We start from the raw sequence: 21,227 nt of genomic DNA on the forward strand, positions 1-21,227 counted from the left end.
ATTTATAAAAAGTTTTCACATGGTATCATCATTTTGGCAATCTTAGAGGTATAACATGGAGTTATTATTTTAATTTATAAATAAACTGTAAGGGATTGGCAAGAAAATTAGGAGAAGAAAGTCTTTGAAAATTATTTTAAAAAATAAGTAGATAATGATGTCGAGCATCTATTCTATCCAAAATATTTCCTTCCGTCTTAATAACCCTCTCAATCTTGTTTATACTTTATATAAGTATCCTTTCAACTTCAACATAAAGGACTTAATCGGCAGAGTCATAGTCTTAATATTTTTCGTGTCTCTAGTAATGGCATTCAAGATAATACCACACAAAATAGTCAAAAGAATTAAAATTTGCTCTACTAGGTAGCTATATCTCCTTACCAACAATGACTTTGGGTCTCTATTCATCCCTCATAGATGATTATTTGTGCCCTTTATTGCCCATTTGGCTCATCATTTCATATACATACTTTGATCAATTATAGGTATTTTATTCAAATTTCTGGCATGATTTGAGTTCCTTAAAATTTTTTTCTATCTTTGGAAGCCTTTGTTTAATTTATAAGGCTTAATTTAATCCCGATATGGTCTTTCAATTAAACCTATCCAATTCTAATTTCTACATTGTGACGATAAATTTATATTACTTTAAGTGCTATTTACGAAGTCTCCAAAGAATAAATTTGATTAAATTTGACGATAAATGATAGAGAGATACAAATGTATTCTAGACTCAACTTTGAGAAAAATCATTCTAGCTTGCTTTTGTGTACGTATTTCAACATTATAAATCATATTAAAATTTAAAACTATGTTACAAAATCTATTAAAATATATGGAACTTCCATATTTAAATAAAACTAATCCTTTTAAAATAATAAAAACCAAGATTATAAAAAGAAAAATGTCAAAATTGAGACTAGTTAACCTTGCATAACAAACGGAAAATAAAGGAAATATAATCTTTGACATTTTTTGTCTTGAAGCCTTGCATATTTGCAAGATTGTAAGTTTGTTATGTTACAGGTAGTTTCTTAATATTTTGAAATATGATTATCGTCAAAATGAAATAACTCAACATGTTCTAAAAATAACAATTTCAAAAATCAACAAATATTTGTGGATCAAAAATAAAAATGTGGAAGTTGGCAAATTCTAAATAAATTGTAAATAATAATATTATTCAGGCAGATTAGCTTACTCATAACTCAAGGAGACAAAAGACGTCAGGGTATTCTTCCCCTTTTAGTTCTAAGGGAACTATAATTATTCATCATATATTCGGGCACTGTTATAATTTATTTATTTTAATGTCGTTCTTTAACGAGAAGGTCGTTAAGGATTATATTAAAAAGTAATTAAGGAATGTTATTTTCCATCAGAATTATTATGTTTTTTATATGAAAATAGGACAATAGAAAAATCTTTGATAAAAAGATCATTAAGAAAATTAGAAATTCAAAAAATACGCAAATTATTAATATTTTCCCAAAATTTGAAAATTTCCCTTTAAAAAATCCAGCTCCTTTATTTTAATTTTAATGTTCCTTTAATTGATTAAGTATAAATAAGTATTATAGTATTACATTTGCTCCACCTGACCTAGGAATTTTTTGTGTAATCCGTATACAGAAATTATATTTTTTTCTCTAGGAATTACCGGGGTGCGAACCTACGAACATTTAGTTTGAGGAAATCATTTCTCCCAAGCACGTTATCCATAGACCAGCTCAATACGCTTATGTTTACAACTAATATTTTTATTCATTAATAAGAATTATAAAAAGTATGTTTCTAAGCTATTCAAAATGTGAAAAAAAGTTGAGATCTATAATTTATGACCTACGGTATATAAAAACAATAGAATCCGAAAAATGACAATATAACCATGTCAATTTTAATAATGTTGAATTGTCATACAAATTTAGCTACCATGACGTTTCATTAGATCAGTTATGAGCTGCTATAAGAGGAAGGAAATAAACAAAAATCCCACTGAGTATCGAACAAAGACATTGCCTAGTATAGAATAGATCCACAATTCTACTCGAAGGAAGACTTACACTTATAACTTTCCAACAAATCTTCAGTGTTACTAAAGCACACAAACACGTGATGACACTTTATACTTAATGTTTAACAATTAATATATAAAAATAACTTTTTTAGAAAATATAAAAACCTGTCATATTCCCAACAAGGAAAAAATTCGGACCATTAGTTCATATTTTATACAACTCTATAGATAGATATAAAATATTAATACTATTTGAATGAAACGCATTTTAAATTTTCATAAGATATATTCACAAGACTTCATTAAAACTTTTAATTAAACCTTAAAGAAATTTTTCTTTTTTTTCCGCCCCCCCGCCTTCATAATTTATATGCAATATTTTTTATTATTTTTATTTGAACATGAAAAGGTAAGATTTGTAAAAATAGTAATACGTGTAACATTATATTTATTTGCATATCAATTTATGTATATTTATATATAGACATACGTGTTTCACTTATGTAATGGATTGCACAATAAACAGAAAGGAACGCCAAGTATGAGATAGTTATTGATATACATCGGTATATAAAAAGATAGGGAGCTGGTACTCTTTTTATGTTGTGGCATATTACACAGCTAGAAGAAGTGATATTGAGAGCTTCATTTGTTTGCTTTTTAAAACTTCCAAGCGTGTAAACTTTGACACCAATTTTATAACATAATAAAGGGAGAATTGGGTCAAGAGTGTTGTTTAAGACATGGGCTGAAAATCCAGGTTTTAACAAATAAAACCCTTTTCCTTTCGTTCAAAATAGGGGTTTTCTTAAAGTATAATTATTCTTTTTTTTTTATTAAGGTTTTCATTAGCTTCATAGAGCGGAGTCCCTATTACACTTTTCGAACAATTGCTTAGCTTAAATGGTATTTTTTTCCCGACAAGAAGCAGTGTAAAATTAAAACACAAAATTATTTTTTATCCAATTATACAGTACATTCCTCTTTTTACAATTCAAATCTTCGTAAACAATAGGCAAGTGAGGACAGGCCCCTCACTCCCTTTTCTAGGATCTCCCCTGCTTACACCTAATTCAATTTGAACCCTTCCTTAACTTTTTTTAATATATATGTTTTTAATGTTTTCTCAATTTTTTTCGTATTTGTTCTGTTTTAATCAATCGTTTTGTAAGTTTTATCTATATCAGGTATTAAAAAGACAATATATATTTTAAAAACAATATTTCTAAAGATCTTTCAATAAGAAGACCTTCTCCTTATGAGCTCCAGTATTTACGGCTGTTGTATCAAAATACATTGGTGATCAATTTTCATTGATACTCCCCTCGTTTATAAGATTACATGTAGCATTAAAATGTAGTTCACCAGTTGTTTTTTTCAATTTCAGGGATAGCCAATATTTTCTAATAAAAGGAAGCTCCAGTTTCAACTACAGCCAATGGCTCTACATTTAATATCATTTTTGAATCCCTGTGAATTGTTAGTCCCCATAAATACTTGAATGTTAATTCTTTGAAAGAGTCTTCTACTTCATTGAATATATTTGTGCGTGTTTCCTCCCGTGCTCTACCTTTTGATGACCTGGAAAGAACAAAATCCTTAATTTCTCCACCAACAGCTTCAATTAATACTACAATTAGTAGAGTTACTATTATACTCAAAATTTATCTTCTATCAATTACTTTAGCCATTTCCGGAGATACAATAGAGCTGCTGATTTTTTTTTATGCGAGTTGAGCAGAAAGTTTCTTCTTTTTGGGAATAAATTCTAAATCCTTTTGAACGGAACTTCCTGGTTTAATCAAAAGACATTCTGCATTTGAAAATTCATTATTGTTGGCATTTGTTTTTGCTTTTCTTCTTTATTCTGTTTATTTTATTTTTAATTTTCTTTTGGAGGCCTTATCCTTTACTTCCAGATGAACATTTTCTCCTGCTCTGAGAATTTTTGAAACTCTATATTTTCTTGATCTTCATCTATCCCAACCGTTACACGCCGTATTTCTTCCGTTTTGGGATTAAAGATATCAATGAGTATATATCTATGTTTTTTTCAAAAATTTCTCAACATTTTGTAAATGAACTTCTTTGTGTTTATTGAAAACTTGTCATTCCTTGTAGTACTTCTTCAATAACAACTCTAGCTTTTTTCATATTTAAACTTCTTTGATTATAGTGAAATGAGATATTTTGAATGTAATAAAGATATTTCAAAACTTGACCAACTGTTGCCAAGGTTGATGATTCCATCACAAAAATAAGTAGGGCTAAATAGGAAATTTGCATACAGCTTCTAGATGCAAGTTGAACTTTATAGGGATAATGTACTTTAAAGTTAGTATAAATAACTCAAATTAATATATGTGTGTAGAAAAAGACCTAAATTAAACAAAAATTTACCTACAAAATAAAAGAAAAATAAAACACTATAAAGTAAAATATTGGTATTTAGTTGTATCAGAATTAAATATAGATGAAAAAAACCATAAAGTTTGTAGCAATTTTCCCCTTCAAAATTGTTTAAATATTCTAACCTCCAGCGCTGGCTGAATTTATAAGATATCTGTATGTTTTTTGTTATGTCAGTTATATATTGAAAAACCTCATAACAAAACCGCACTGGTTTCAGGATAACAAACTATTTTGTTCTTCTGTTACACATTATTGTGCATCCTGTATATTTCTAGTTTTAATTTGTATGGAATGTGCTTTTGTAAGGATATATAAAATGGCTGACTGCCAACTTGATGACATTAATTGAAAGAAATTTATTTTTTACAATACTAAAAATGAACAATATATAGTAGAATTTGTTGTGTTTAATTGTAAATAATCGCATACTATGTGCCCTGGCATTTAGAGAAATAATAAAAGACACATTTCCGAAAATTTATCATCACATATACCTATATAATATAAAACTATATATAATTGTCATGTATCGTTAACCTTACAAGGAGATTGCAAATTGTAACGAGTATTTGTATGATAAAAAAATCAATTTCCAATTTTGTTTCTCTTTTAACTTATTAATATTTTATGTTTATACTTGAATGCAATAAAATATTAAGCAGACTAAATATGCTAATTAAGTAATTGTTGAGAAATATGTATATAAGACTGGAGGAGTTTTCAAAATCAGGACCGATGCCACTAGAGGTTGTCGCTCCGGATCAATGAGTACTATATGAAAATAGATTAAATCAGTTGGAGTATTAATTTTACAAAATATTGACACAATTTTGTAAAAGTAGTTTAAAAATACTAATTATATGTTAGAGTTGAAAAAAATATCATATTAGTCAGAAATTTTAAATAAAATATTTAAAAAAATTGTTTGTGATCTACTCCGTAACAGTGTCAGTGTCAAAAAGACTGCAAATACCGTTGGCATTTCCATCACAACTCCCTGCAACATCATAAAGACAACAATCCCTTTTTATCAAACATTAAAAATGCTAAAGTCACAAAATTTACTACACGATAGTATAATATAATAAAAATTATTGTGGGAAAAAGTAAATAATTTTTGTAAACTTTTTTTCAAGATTTGAAATAAAAGTTGTTTTTGAGGGGGAAAAGTTGGCTATTTGAAATTATTATATTTTTGATTTGAAATGCTGTCACTTTTTAATTGTTTTAACTCTAATTGATATCCTTTGAATTTTTAATTATTTTCTTATGTATCCATATAGTTTAAATAAAATTCAAAACTTATTAAGTAGAGACAATTAAAAGATATTGTAACGCTCGGTACCAATGTTTTCTTTTTTTGTCATTGTTTATTCTTTTACCTATTTTATAGGTATAAACTTACCATCATTCATATCATTGTTTTTCTTGTCAAAAATAAGCATTTAAAAGCTTATTAAGTATTAATTTATTCGATCCATAATACTGACAAGTGATCTATAATATATGTAAATCATATTATATCAATATATACTGTGATACATTCAAAATTAATAGCTCACCATCAAGAAAAGTATAATTATTTATTTATGAAGCAATGTTATTTAGTCTAATTTTCTTAATGTTCAGGGTGCACGAGATATATGTACCGCATATATTATTTCTACCAAATGCAATTTTCTTGCAAGCCAGTTTTCAAATAAAAAGAATAATACCAGATTCTGTATGCCTGATAAATTTTTATTTTATAAAATCAACTCCAACTGCAATTACAGTCCTAATACATGTGAGCAGGCCTTCGCCACTTGGTATCTTGGCAAATCTTAGAATTCCTTATTGATCCGACTGATAAGTTTGTCCTTGGTGGTCTAAGAGGTTCATTTGGTTTGTCGTTCAATCGCGCCCCACACAAAAATATCCATCAGATTAAGGTTCGGAGAGTTTGGAAACCATAAGTCCAGCGATATAAAGTTGTCAAAATTGTATTATACCCATATGATACTTTTTTTTTAAGTTGTGGCAGGGACCCGAGTCCTATTTCTACATGTAAGGACTCCTATTGGCAACCATGTCGATCCAGGGATTCACATTGGTATTTGACACGTCGAAGTAGGCATCAGTGTTGACAGTGAGTCCTTTGGGGAACACATCAGGAGAGATAACGCGTCCAGACACAGTCACATCGAACTTTGAACTCAGCCCATATCTTTGTTGCCTCAAAATTACCTTTAGAGGCGTCAAATTCACTCATAATATTACGATAGAACATTTCACGGAGTCCCAGATTTCGAGCAATTGTTATGTTGTTGCTCCTGGCGCAGATTCCATGGAGGGCTTTTTTGCAAATATTTGGAACAACAAATCTTAAAACTGATTCATTTTTTTGTAACAGGTGCAAGCTTGAACAAGCCTTCTAACAAAAAAAAAAATCAGCTGCCAATGTACCTGCGTTTGCCCAAGAGAGAGCGCGCCACATTGACGGCATTACTAACTTGAACACACCGTATAACTCAGACTCAACTTTTTAAAACTATTGCAACTGTCTGTGATAGGAGGACAGTTGTAGTATTTGAGCTCTCCTATTGAAATTTAATTTGTGGAAAAACTATTGACATGTATAACCTTTTAATATTGAAAACGATATCAAATAAATGGAGGTATGTTTTGTTAAAATTTAGCAAGCCAAAGTCAATCCAGCCCAGACTAATTGATCAAAAGACATAAATTGTTGCAACTTGTTTCTGGTCTCCCCTACTTATAATGATACAAAGTAGATTTGAATGTGAGAATTTAACAAACTATTTCAAGATTAAGAAAGAAAAGTAGCAAATTTAAAAGATAGTAACAATAAAGATAATAAATACTAAGTATGTCAAGGCCATAAAACAAAATTATTAATTGTTTTGATAAATGAGGCATGAACAAAAAAAATAACAAAACAAAAAAATAACAATATTTTTTTAACAAATAATATATATCTTGATCAAAATACTCAACTCCTTATATATAATAACTATTTTCTTACTGCAATTGGAGATAAAAACAAATGCAATACCCAAAATGTGAGTAATATTTTTTTCAATTATGTAGGGGTGACCAGGAAATTGTAATTTATTTTTGTTTTGTTTTTAGTTAAATTATTTACTTAAGCTAAAAGGTACAAAGTGGCCCTCCTTAAAAGGAAGGAACATCGGCTTCCGTGATATTTTACAGACGATTATGGAGTCAAGTTTTTTGTTTTTTATAGTGTGATCAAGTCAATTCGTAATTCTTGAAAATAGAGAATTAAGTTCAAGCCCCGTCTCTTGTATGGGGCTTACAGTATTAAAAAAATCATAATAACTTTCAAAAATGAGCAAAAATGAATGCTAAATATTCAAATTTAATTTGATACCGAAATATTTGAACTTGAACTTTCAGATATTATTTATTCTATTTCTGTATATATTATAAACTCCAATATCGAAAGAAATCATGGCTTATTTTATTCCTCCTTATAGCTTCGTAAAAAGAATCAGGATTAGATGAATAATAACTTATCATGTAAAATAAACAAAAATAGTTACCTATAATAGATCAATATGTAATTATAATATTTTAAATCACAAAATATAATTAGACTTAATTAATCATAACATAAGTTGCATTAAGATCATTATTGCAGCCGGAGGCTTGAGAGGAACAAGACTTCAGATTGATTCTATTTTCAATTCAAACCATAAGGGAATGTTGTGTCTCTATAAGCTCAAAAAGTTAGAAATGCATTTCCGAACCGTACGAGTAGCATAGAAGAAGAACGACAATTTTCAGGTTGTCATCTTGATGTTTGAACGTCGGGACAGTCACCCTTCTGAGCTACCTTATCAGTGATATAGCACCATTGTTCTCGTCCAAAAGTTGTTCTACATTTTCTATTCACTTACGGGCTCTAAAAGTGAGGATGAAGAATGAGCAGAAACAGTCATTTATGTCGCATATGTTCCTAGGTTTCCTTTAGTAGTAACTTATCATCAGCTATAGACGTCTTTATGGGAAGTTATTAATAGTCTACTTATATCATCATTCTATAAATATAAGGGTGACAAGTTAAGATCTTTGTTGAAAAACGATTACATTAGTTCAGGAGCCTTAATTAATTTGTGATGCTGTAAGCAATCCAGATGGAAATGCAAACAGTCTTCTCCTTCCAAGTTTTGACACCGGCGTGGAGAGAATTGCACACCTTTTCTTTTTTTTTTATGACATTTTTGCTCATAAAAATGTGGGATTAAAACAAAATTTGTTTATTTTTGTTTTAGGCTCTGTTTGAGTGGGTAATGAAAGGCCGCAATTTAAAATAATGGGGATAAAAACGTCATGAAATGCTGCTGTAAGTTTTGGGTCCCCATTCTGTATTTAATTAGAATATATAATTACATTAAGAAAATAAAAAAAATGTGTTTAATTTAATATCTAGACGTACAAAAAAAGTTACAAATTAATGATCGGCTTAGGTCAATTTACCAAGTAGGACAAACCATGAAATTTAAAAAATTGGTACAACCTACCCACGGGTAATTTAAGGGTAAATGTGACTTAATCATGATGAAATTTTACGTAACATAGTTATATATTTTTTTTTTGTTAGTAGAAGCTATTTAGAGATTCTATGAGTCAGTAGTTTTTCCACCAATGCATTTGAATGTTCAAATATTGTAACTGAAATGAACCCTAGAATGAAGAATATTTGAAGTGTTTGATTTATTACTTCCACTAAATTAAACCACATTAAGATATAATAAGATTTATATCTTAAATCGGATAAATATACTTACTTATAGAAGTAGAAAATATAAATAAAAACGTGTTTAATATTTTTTATAGGTGGTAATATTGTAAATACTTTTTATTTTGCTAAGCTGCGATAATTATTATTTAATTCATAAAGAGAGAACGTTCAAGTATAAAGTACAACGACGAGTGGGTATGATTTTCAATGACAAATTGCAACCCTGATGATTTATTACATTATTAGTTATAAGTGTAAGTAATCTTTGGACTTTGAGTAGAATTGAGGATCGACAACGAATAAATAACTGTCTTTGCCCTTGGTTGATACAAAATGGGACTTGTGTTTATTTCTTTCCTTTCATAGCTCACTGCAACCAATCTATTGAAAATTCATGACAGCTAATCTGCTCTCCTCTATAACATCCTTCATATGGTCAGGGTAGATATGTTATTTTTTTCTCCTTTTTTTTATCAAAAATGGCTGAATTTATAACCTTAAAAACTTCAAATGTACTATTTATAGTAAAATAATTTTATAAATTAGTATATTGATGAAGTTGCATGATATTTACGTACTTAGTGGTTTATTTTTATTTAAAAATAGCTTTTCTATCCACGACAAAGCCAAAATGGAGCAAAATAAAACTTTAAATTGAAATTTTTCCCTGCAGGAAATCCACCAAAAGACCATCAAAAAGCATTTATTGGTTTTTTAAAGTAAATTTAATTTTGTTAGGTCCCTCATCTGGCTTTTTTATCGGTATATAGCTACATAAGAAGCTGTTGGAGTCCATGTTAACCCTAAATAACGTCTTGTCAGAATACAAAATATTTTGCTTTCATAATTTTGAGGAGACATTTTTATCTGACAATCCTTTTCTCCTATGTATTGTCATTAAAAAATATTTTTTTCCTTCTATCCCTTTATTCAGCTCGAAGGTCATCTTAAAGAATCTTTCTAATGGTGTCATAATTGTCTCACTAGCTATCCTATTAATCATAATGTGGGGACAATCTAGTCTTTGTTCGAATAATTATTTTCTTCATTGACCATACTTTCTAACAACATTTCGACTAATTTAATAGTAGCTTATAATTCGGTAAACTGAAGTTTTGTTTATGAACATATCCTTTCTGCTATCCAAGGGAGATTTCCTGAGGGAGAACATTTTAACCACAAACCTTATTTTTGGTTACGTTTCAATATTTTTAAATAAAAACAAACCATACGGTAAGTCATCATCAAGTACACCCATCATTAACAAAACCTGTGTCCACTTATCAACCCAATTACCTGCAATATATGTTGCCTTAAAAATGAAATAATTTCAGTGCATGGACTCAAGTACTTTCACAATAACTTTATTCAGTGTCCTGTTCTAGATATTATTGAATATAAATAGATGCTATATTTAAGTGAACTGTAAATATCAAAATAAAATAAAGTTGTAGGATTAATAACAACATTTTTGCCAGTGACTTCTTTTCTACTAAACATTACAATTATCTCAATCTTTTCCATAATAAGTGAGTTTTGATAAACTCTATGCAGACAAATTTTGTAAATTACAGCAAAAATAATGGTAAGCTCACTACTAAATTATTGCAGAACCATTATTCATCTAACCTATTACTTTCTCTCTTAATAATTGATTAGTTTTTAGTCACTATCTCGAAGAAAAAAGACGCAATTTTTTGGTTTATTACTAAATATATTCATATTATACTACTAAACTACATAAATTTTAAAGTTTAAGAAAATATATTTATTGAAAGTGTAACTAGATAACAGAAAAAATATTTGTTATTATCCTGGGCAAACAGTTTGATAAATATTGCTTTAGTATATGATTTAGTTTATACAATATATGTCTATATTCCGCACAAGTTAGGATATTGTACAAGTTGTAACGTTGACTTACTGATTGCAAATTTTACAAGTTACAAATTGTATACGGCATAGTGTGTTATTCCATTATATACTTAATAGCCATTTTAATTATTACAGATTGATGTTATCAAATCCAAATCGATCTTTGCATATGTATTAATAATTGTTAATTTATAAATATTAAAACTAAGGGCAATTAAACTTTTATTTTGCCACGAAATACTTATGATTAATGTTAAACAGAGAAGTACATAACTACTCAATGAACATATAAATATATCAAAAATTGTAATTATTTTAATTTGTATATGCCTTATCACTTTTTATGGTAAAGTCTGCTCTACAAAATACAATTTTTAAACAATTTTCAATTATAATTAAATCGAATGTTATTAATTCATCATCTTTTACCTTTATTAAACCTAACAGCATGTCATCGAAAATGGAAGATTTGGTAAAGGCCCAAAACCCAACAATGGAATTATTATTCAATAGTGGTTTGAAATTGTTCACTGCCATTTAACTAGAGTTAATTCTAAATCTGTCAATTTACATAAAAAACAATTATAAGGAGAAAATATACAGGAAAATTGACAGATGACAAGAAAATGTAGTTAGTTTTTTGTTTGTCCAATAACGCTATGTTACAGATACAATTATATATTTAATATGTAAATGTTTTCTTAATTATTTTTATAAATTCCATATAACATATTAACACATTAACAAACCTCAAAGACTCAATGTACTTACTCATTTTCATTCCAGACATACTTAATACTTGTGTATAATTAGTGTTGTATTGTTAGAATCAATTTCCTTATTTGTTTTCTTCTGGGGTTGTTAAAAACTCAAAATGTAATTATAAGGAATATATAAAATTAGATAGTGGCTTTACTTCAAATGTAAACACTTTTTTGGTAAAATGTAAAAAACACAAACTTGTTTCGAATTCAAGTGTTTGCTTTGTATATTTATGTGTAATGTAGTGTTAGATTAGAATATTACTAGAACTCGAAAACACTGGATTCTATCAAAAAAAATTGGAAGTGACTCAAACGTCTAAAATTTGTTTTGGGAAAATTTGACTTTAATTGAAATCACTGTAAAAAACTGCAGCCACTAATTTTTTATTAAAAGAAGAATTGATTTATAAAAAAGGATGCATAACATTACATATTATGTGAAAATTGTTAAAAAAAATAACACGAACTCAACTCGCCCCAGAACTAAAAAAATGAGTTCAAGTTTAGTTTAATTTATTAATTTATAAATTTCTCATTTCACTGTGTGATCTTTATTAAATCACCCAATCTCACTCCTCAGGCAAGAGAAATGAAAGGAAAAAGGTAAACCGCAGTTAGTATTTGGACCATTCTTTGTATGTGTGTGGCTTATCTTCATTTATACACATTAGCTAATTGTTTACAACTGAACCAGAGTTATTTAGAGTTGGAATACAGAACTTTCATAATATTAAATAGAAAAAAATATTTAGTGTTTTTCTGTTTTAAATTATACTATTTTCGTACTTTCTTCACCTGTAGACATTCATCTATTTTTATATAGTCTGTATAACGTAAATGTTAATATTAAATGGTCGGGTTTTATTATTTTTAAACTTTAAAGTGTAGTATGATTAATTTTATTGCAATCCCTCTTGATGCAAATATAGCTTTTTAAATTTTCATTTTGTTATATCAATATTGATAATTTTAATAAAACTCTAATAAATAAAAATCAATCAAAGAAGCACTTCATAATATCATTCATGTTCCCCCAAGCAGAAAAGTTTTAGAAGCATAGTATTAAGGGGCCTCATTTTTAATGTAAGGTTGTTTGAAGAGTTCCATTCTTATAAACGCCATCCGGGACTTTTCAAACTATTTGAAGCTTGAAAAATGACAAATTATTACACCATTATGGGAAATTTTTGGACAACTTAAAAAGGAATCGTTTCAATCATTTTACGGCCACTACATTAATGCACTGCATATTTATCTAAATTTTTGAAAAAAATAGTTTGTTCATGTCTAAAAACAAACTTGTATGTTGTTTATTTCTAGAAATTTGTTACAATTAATGATTTTTTTTAGTTTTTAATTATAATTTATCTTTCTTAAATGTTTTAATTGACTGATCTATCTGTTATTTCTAAAAAATGATTTTTTTTTAATATTAAAAACGTGGATCTCATACTTTTTTATAAGGCAATATGTTTAGAAAATCATAAGTGAGATATTTGCATTTATTTCCTATTTAGTGATCCATTGGCTATATATTTAGAATTGTATTTATGCATTTTTTAGATACAAAATAGTCAAACTACTTAAATCAAGATTTCCTAAAATCATGTATCAAATAAAATACATATTGCATTATAGGGTTAAAAATATGAGACCTATTTTTTTTATATAAAATTTATTAAGATCTACATGTATAAAAAGGTTCAACGTAGCAATTAACAATTTTCTTTGATTATATATTTTAAATACTGTACAAGAATGTTTGACGGGTTTTTCATAAAAGCTCTTGAAACACTATGTCTTGTGCAAAATAAGCAACTAAGTTTATTGTACTTCCTTAAAAGGTCCTAATTATGTATACTTAAAATGTATAGTTATGTATGTACCTTTTAAAGGGCTTCCAGGCCATATACATTTTAGAAAAAATATCAAAATAAAGTATCTGCCTCCGCAAAATGTATAAAATTATGTTTATGTACATGAAATATTATTTATAGATTATGCATATGTAAGTTCATATACAACATTGAATAGAAGATGAAAAAATAAGTATTTTTTTCCAAATTATTTATGGCTCTAAAAAAAAATCATTTTTTAACCATTAGTAGAGAGAACCATTTGATTTTTCATGTCAAACATTAAATGGAAAAAATTAATTTTTGAAAAGCCATCATTAATATTGCTTTCTTGCTCTTTATTTGTGACATTCATTTAATTTTAAAAACATCAGAACTCAGTTATATAACAAATATATATTGGTAGACGGACAAATAAATTACTAAACATAAGCTTCGGAATTAAAAAATAAAAATATTCGATACTGAAATACATATAGTGTAATTTCAAAACTAGTTTAAAAAGGAGATATTGTATAATGCTCAATGAAACAAGAATATAATGTTTCCCATTATTTGTTATTCATTTATTTTTATTTTCTACTGGGTTTTGCTATAATAGCATTGACCTTCCTATTGATTGTAAACTTTAAAAACGTTAAAAATACTCTTTATCTAGTTAAGGCTCCAGCCGGATTCACCTTCAACATTTTTATTTTAAACGTATCTGCCTTCAACGTATTTGCCTTGCAACGTTTTTGCTATCCAACACTTTTGCATTTTGTTGTTTTTGTCTCGTACTAAATGACATTTCCCCCTTTTAGACTTTTTGGTGTTGGATAATAATAATACAGAGATGACAATTTATAATTGGTTTGTTATTAAATTTTTTACTGTTGTATTCTAGCTCTGCATACTTCTGATATTGCTAAATTTTAGAAAATATTACATAAAATAAACATCTAACATCTTTTATTACACCGCCAAATCAATTGAGAGCAAATGGACTACCTCAAATGATCTTATAATTCAAACAAGTATTTTTGTATCATTCTCATATTATGAGTGATATGATTAAAAATAATGATAAAGGAGTGCTTATACTATACCCAAAGCACATGTTGTTGTTTTATCACAAGGAGACTAAGGGGTTGAGTTATAAATAAAATATCGTCTAGGGTCTCCAGAAAATGAAATATATTTTCTAAATTTATTCTAAACCAAAAAAGTTAAAAGTAAAATCAGGAATCTGGGAAAATTGCAGTTTTTTTTATTTATTTTTTTTAAAGTAAAGCAAAAAAGGACTTTCAATGGAATATTGGAATCTTTAGATATAATATACTGGGCCTTCAGAAAGTCTTGGAAAATGATGAACGTTGAACAATTAATTACACTTAGTGTAATGAAATTTTACATTTTTTTTAAAATTAGAATTTGTTTATTAGTCATTTGAGAATCTTATTCATGAATTTGAGAACCATTAGCCTCAATAACATGCTCCACATGATCCAAAAGCGCTTTGCATACGTTGGCAACATAGTGATTCGATATTGATAGCAACTTTTTCTCAACCGATTGCTTTCGGGACTCAATATTGCCGTGACGTTGTCCACAGGCCTGGCATTCCATTCGCCAGGAAATATTGTAATCAAGGGAATTCAGGTCGGGCTCTGCTGTTGCCAGAAGTCATTCGGCAAGAACTTTTTTTTACATCTAATCTGCACGATTTTGTAGTATGTGTAGGAGCCCCGTCCTATTGAAATATATAATTTTTTTTTTTATTGTTTTGTGATCTTGCAAACCTAGAGAAGCACTTTTGTATGCAAATTCATCAAGTAATCCTTGCAAGTCAATCTGTATCCAACAGGGAACCAAATTGCCTTCATTTTGTTACCTTAATATGAAACAATACCGAGCATCATGTCTGAGGCCAGATGTTTAGTGGTGGATTCTTCACAGAGGTTGCAGTTGACTTCTCTGAAACATAAGATCCAATCATTTTGCCTATTGTACACAGGATCTACTGTAAATGGGTTCTCGTCCGAGAAGAATAAAATTCAATTTTTGTGATACCAAGGTCATTGTAAAGCGTTTTGTACCCATCAAATCGTAATTTCTTTTGTTGTTGTGTGAGCATGGTCGTTCAATATGTTGGAGATACTTGTAACCAGATTTTTTTACAGCATTGGACACCGTGGAACGTCTCACCGAAACCTCTCTTTTCAAGCAGCAACACAATTCAAAAGTGAATCTGTCGAAAATGTCAAAAAAAAAAAAAAAAAAAAAATGCTAAAGAACTCAAAAAAATCTTGCACCATGTGATGGGTTTAAAAGGAAAATTAAAAACCCTAGACCAACATTGATCTCTTGTATGAACCCTTATTGCCTTGATGGGATTTGTCTATGTTCTCAAATAATTGTCTAATGTTTAGTTATCGGCACTGTTTTAAAAAGACCAACATTGCTACTCATAATTGTCATTTGCATTGTTGTGGAGAGGAAACGTTTTAACGATCCAAGGCATTACATATTACTTGATTAAGGAAATCTATACACCTAATATTCCTAATTTAATTAGATTTAAGTTAATGGGACTTAAATTCTAGACTATACAGTACAAAGTCCTCTACTTGGATTAAATATATCATGAAATAATTATAAAAACCAAAAGCCTTAAATATATGTATGGTTCACATTGTACAGATACATATCCATAAGACAAATAGGGCACTGATATCAAATAATTTCAAATAAGCTGTTGTAGAGAACTTTAGGTTATACCTATAAAGGTAAACTTAAAAATAAAATAAAAATATATGTGAACTTATAGGATAATTGCTTTCTCAGAAAAAACTTCATTTTATATATTTCTTATGATCATTATTTATTTTTCAATAAAATAGGACTAGTGAAGTTAACTTAATCAACATATATTAGAGCCAATACTGTTTTTCCAAATTTACTATAATTCACCCTCAGATATAAAGTTCACTATTATGAATAATTAAATTATATCTTTTTTTTTAAAGGAATTTAAGAAATATTTTGTTTTTTTTATAAAAAAGAAATCAAAATATTATACTTCATACAAAAAAGATATATTAAATATATGAAAGAATCCACTTTCATATCTATAAAATTAAATAAAGGTTCTAAACTTCAACGAATAGTTTTAAGTATCTGAACTATTGCAACAAAGGCATATTATTGACTCAAATATGTTTATGAAATATTGGCTTGTATGTATTATATATATACACTATTTTAATCAAATCAATTGGGATTTCCTACCTTAGTTTGATTTTTTTCGTGATTATTTTTATATTTACGCATAACAATTTTTTAAATGTTTTAGGCTAAAATCAATATTGATACATTTTTATTCTTAGACGTAGAGTTAGACATAAGTATACACATAAATATAAACAAAAATGTAAAATATGGCATCTCATTACAAAATAAACATTTCTTGGAGGCGGGAAGTGAGATCTACTAAATTTTACGGTCATATTGAATATATCATTATAGTTGTAAATATATAATTAATCTATCAAATAGCATTTTTAAATGCGTCCTTTGAAAAAGCCATTACTAAAGAGATTTATGTACCAATAATATAAATTGCACTTTTTTTTAGAATGAAATACTGCAATTATGTGATTGAAAATGAATTTAAATACTCCATTTCTTTCATTAAGAACATGCAGTATTAATTCGACAACTTTTGTGCGATTACTCAGTATCGATTAAAACATCTATTTGTATTTCAATTGACGTTGCCCTCACTCCCATGTGATCTTGGAGATACTTTGACTATAAATTAAGCTTTTACTAAAGCCTTGTTGAATTTTTCTATGTTAAATAAATATTTAAATATTTTTATAAAATTTAGTTATAATTGTATTTCTTCTAAAAAAAAGGTCATCAAAATTAAAACTTTTTTTTTTATCTAATGAAAAGATAAATATTTTGATTAATATCAGTAAAATCGTTTGTCTGTGATACGTTAAGAAACAAACATATAGGCTACATCTCGTAAATATACTATTGTTGTTCTTTTTGACAGATTAAAACTGAATACTCCAAAAAAATTCAATTATAAATTTTGATAGAAATATTTTTTTGTGCTGTTTTTTTTCTTAAGGAAATAAAATTCTAAAAAGATTTAGCCCATGGAGCTACCTTTAAAATATTCCAAAATTTGTCAGTTATAATATAAATCAAAATGAATGTTTTTAAATTTTGATATATTTACTTATAAAAAAAAAATAATTGAGGCACAATATAAATGATCATATGAGGTGTAAATTATTTACATACCAAAAATGCATTGAATGTAGGGAAAAATAGATTATTTTTTCAATGTACGTGTATAAAATATTCTTTGATTTTATATAAAAATGTATGTATTTGAATCCTCTCTTAAAAAATTATCTTAATTATGCAGTTAACTTGCTAAGCTGATATCCCACTAAATAGTACTAATTAAATTAGACTATCGAACGATTTTATATTTTAACTTACAGCAAACGTATTTTGAGTTGCAATTCAAGAACCGAACAGGTTTGTTAAAAGCAATTACACTAATGAAAAAAAAAAGTTTTTCTATATGTTATGTGTATATGAGTATAAGAAAGCCTTATTGATCTTTTTATATCATTTTATCTATACATGTATAACATTTTTTTGCAAGCTAAGCAAAAAATATATGTATTTAGTATTTCCATTAGTTTTATACTATTTAATTATGGTAAAACTAAATGTCATTGTAATAAACATTAAGATTAGAAAAAAAATTTCTACGTTACTCTGATATTTTATAGACTACATACATAATTTTTAAGAGTTTTTATTTTCAATTATTGCTTATCACATTGGCAATCAAAGCAGTGTTTACATGACAGTTGGTAACGAAAATTTCCATTATAATATCCACATTTTTGACAATGTGCCTTCCAGAGGTGCTGCATCTTTGATATCATAATTACCCGAATGGTATCAACATGAACCAAAATTCTACATAATTAGCTGTTACAGTATGAGTACCATTAACATTATCCAATTTTCCACAACCTGACTAAAGTTTTTGCCTTTTTCGAAGAAAAACATTAAATTATGGCGTATTTTCTCATTGCTGGTGTCCAGCTGCACACTCCAATAATATATATTCAAACAATTACAGATTTTTAATAGTATAAAACCTTATACCATCTAATGTAATTATTTATGTAACGTTACGTAAATTAAATTTGCATTAATTTCTTGTGAAGATTGCGTGATTATTATATTATAATCGATCGAATTCAAACTCGAAAAACTACGAGATCTTGTTAATATAACTGGACGTTTCGTATTCAAGTCTTCATTGAAATTGTTGGGATTGATAAATTTATATTAAAAGCTCTATTTGATGAAAATTTCTTTAAATCAATAATAAATTACAACTTAGCACATAGCAAACTTAAAAGTAACTTTTTTTTTTAAAGTAAATAGTAATTTTTTTATGATTTTAAATTGAAGAAACAGTGATATTATTGTATAATCACACAACTTCTATTATTTAAGATATTTGAGAGTTGATAAGAGTAGATTTTTGAAGAAATATTTAAAAATATTTCTTTATATGTCAACTAAAATCTGCGTATGAAATGTCTGCTGTCGGGAAGCATTTTTTATTTGAGCTAATAATATCGTAAGAGTGAGTCCCACTTCAATTCGTATGGTTCACACTCGAATTAAGATTTTTAAGCCTATTAGACTGGTTAGGATGACTGTTTATAATGTGAAAAAATAACTTTTAATAGGATAGGATCATTGAAAGGAAGAATCACCCACTTTTTTTTTTTGCTAAATATATCAATTATAGGGATTTTGATCAATTATAGATCATTTAGTCTAAATCTAAATGCCCTTGATTATTTATTATGGATGCATGTTCAGATGAATGCATGCAAATATCATCATGGAAGTATAGAGTTAATAAAAGCATGTAGTTGACCAAGCCTGGATGAAAATGATAATTTCTCCAATAGTAACATCCCACGTTGACTAATTAATGCATAACTAGGTTAGAGTATTGAAGATAATTTTGTATAATTTAATTATGCGTAAAATATATATTTATATATATAATGTACAAGAATGGTATGTGAACTGTGTTAGTTTTTAGTTGCCACCTGGTATTGTTAGTTGTTGGCAATTGCTTTATCATATTAAAAATCTTTAAATAACAAGATTTTAATAATTATTCGGGTATATTCACACTTTTTCTTCACAGTAAGAAATGCATATTTATATATGTATATACTTGATACAAGTGATATATATAAGTCATTTATAAGTCATTTATAATGACACTGTATATTTAAAGAGCAAATCCATTGAGCAAAATATAAGCTCGTAATATAAAATGGGACTATAATTCTTCTTTTATCCAAAATTTACCGATTACACAATTGTATTCCTAACAAATTAACAGACTTTGTCAGCTTTTGATTCGATAACTTTCTTTCATTACCCGTTGATTTATTGGATTTTAACTAAATTTTGTTTGGTTGTGAACATATCCCTACCTCAGAACATTATAAAAGGAGGACAGTGTAGCTCTTCTTCTTTTTTTTTCTTTTTTTCTACGAACTCAGACCTGAAATAAATAATTATATATTACTGCTGTTGTTTGATTGAGTGAGTTGAGAATTGAGTAGTTATTGTTTTTAATTATTATGAGTTCGAAAATTGGGAGATAAACCCATTCTGGAAAACCAAGGAAAATTAACATCAGCATTATAATTTTAATGATTAGGAATTCTTTCTTCTTGAGTCATCATATCTCATTTTTTTACCAAATGGCCAATGGGAACCTAGTAAAGAGCCATCACTCGAAATAATTTGAATTCTAGACTTTTACTCAGCAAGCTTTCAGACATATTTTTTGTGAAGGTTAATGTCATAATACTTTTTTTTATTATTAAAGATACTTTTATTGGCCAGAATATGGACTTTCAAATAAAATCTGTCAATAGCTCGTTCTTTAATTGTGACAATTAGTTTTGGCTAACTTAAATTCAATTTTTAATGCTTCTAAAGGATTAATAAAACTAACTTGTGTATAAGAATCGACAACACTTTGTTAAAGAATAAAAATGTAATTCTAAGAAAAAATCATCATAGCATGTTTTTTTTTTGACGGGCCACATATAATACTTAAATTGATCTATAGATATTTCCTTGGTCTTATGGATTATCAAAATATACTATAATATCTCCTTATACCTAATGAATGTAACTCCGTCTGACAAAATACGGAGAAAACAAATAAAATGGGCACTTGATAAAGAGCAAACATTCACTTATAATATTTCCTACTTAAAATGAACATTAATCTCTCAAAGTTTAATTTGGATTATATATCTCAATTTGTTAAAAAGCTATGTTAATTTTGCATTTTCAACACATTTTTGGTAGGTTGATGTTGACTTTAACCTCACAAAATTAAATGGCCTATTACTGTTATTATTATAACCTTCCTAAATAATTTCTCTAAAAACAAAAGG

The sequence above is a fragment of the Lepeophtheirus salmonis genome, chromosome 3 (assembly GCF_016086655.4).
Source record: "Lepeophtheirus salmonis chromosome 3, UVic_Lsal_1.4, whole genome shotgun sequence".
Lineage (NCBI taxonomy): Eukaryota > Metazoa > Arthropoda > Copepoda > Siphonostomatoida > Caligidae > Lepeophtheirus > Lepeophtheirus salmonis.